The sequence below is a fragment of the Eimeria mitis genome, genomic scaffold (assembly GCF_000499745.2).
Source record: "Eimeria mitis Houghton genomic scaffold, Emh_scaff669, whole genome shotgun sequence".
In the NCBI taxonomy this organism is placed as follows: Eukaryota; Apicomplexa; class Conoidasida; order Eucoccidiorida; family Eimeriidae; genus Eimeria; species Eimeria mitis.
The window spans coordinates 8,483-8,779 of record NW_013574819.1 but is presented as its reverse complement, the minus strand read 5'-3'; positions in this window follow the sequence as shown (position 1 = coordinate 8,779).

The window sequence follows — 297 nt, the reverse complement described above, 5'->3', positions numbered from 1 at the left end:
TCGTCGACCTAAACAAAACCCTAAAACACCAACAGCTGCTCGGCTGCATGCATCATCAGCAGCAGCAGCAACACCAGCTGCTGCTGCTGCTGCTGCTGCTGCTGCAGCAGCAGCAGCAGCAGCAGGGTCTGCAGCGAGAGCTGTTGAGCGCCATCTACAGAAGGGAGGCAGCAGCAGCTGCCTATACACCCGGGAGCAGCATCTCCTCTTTTTGACTTATATAGCTGCTGCTGCTGCCTTGAAAAACCTGCTGCAGCAGCAGCAGCAGCAGCAGCTGCTGCAGCTGCTGCAGCAGCA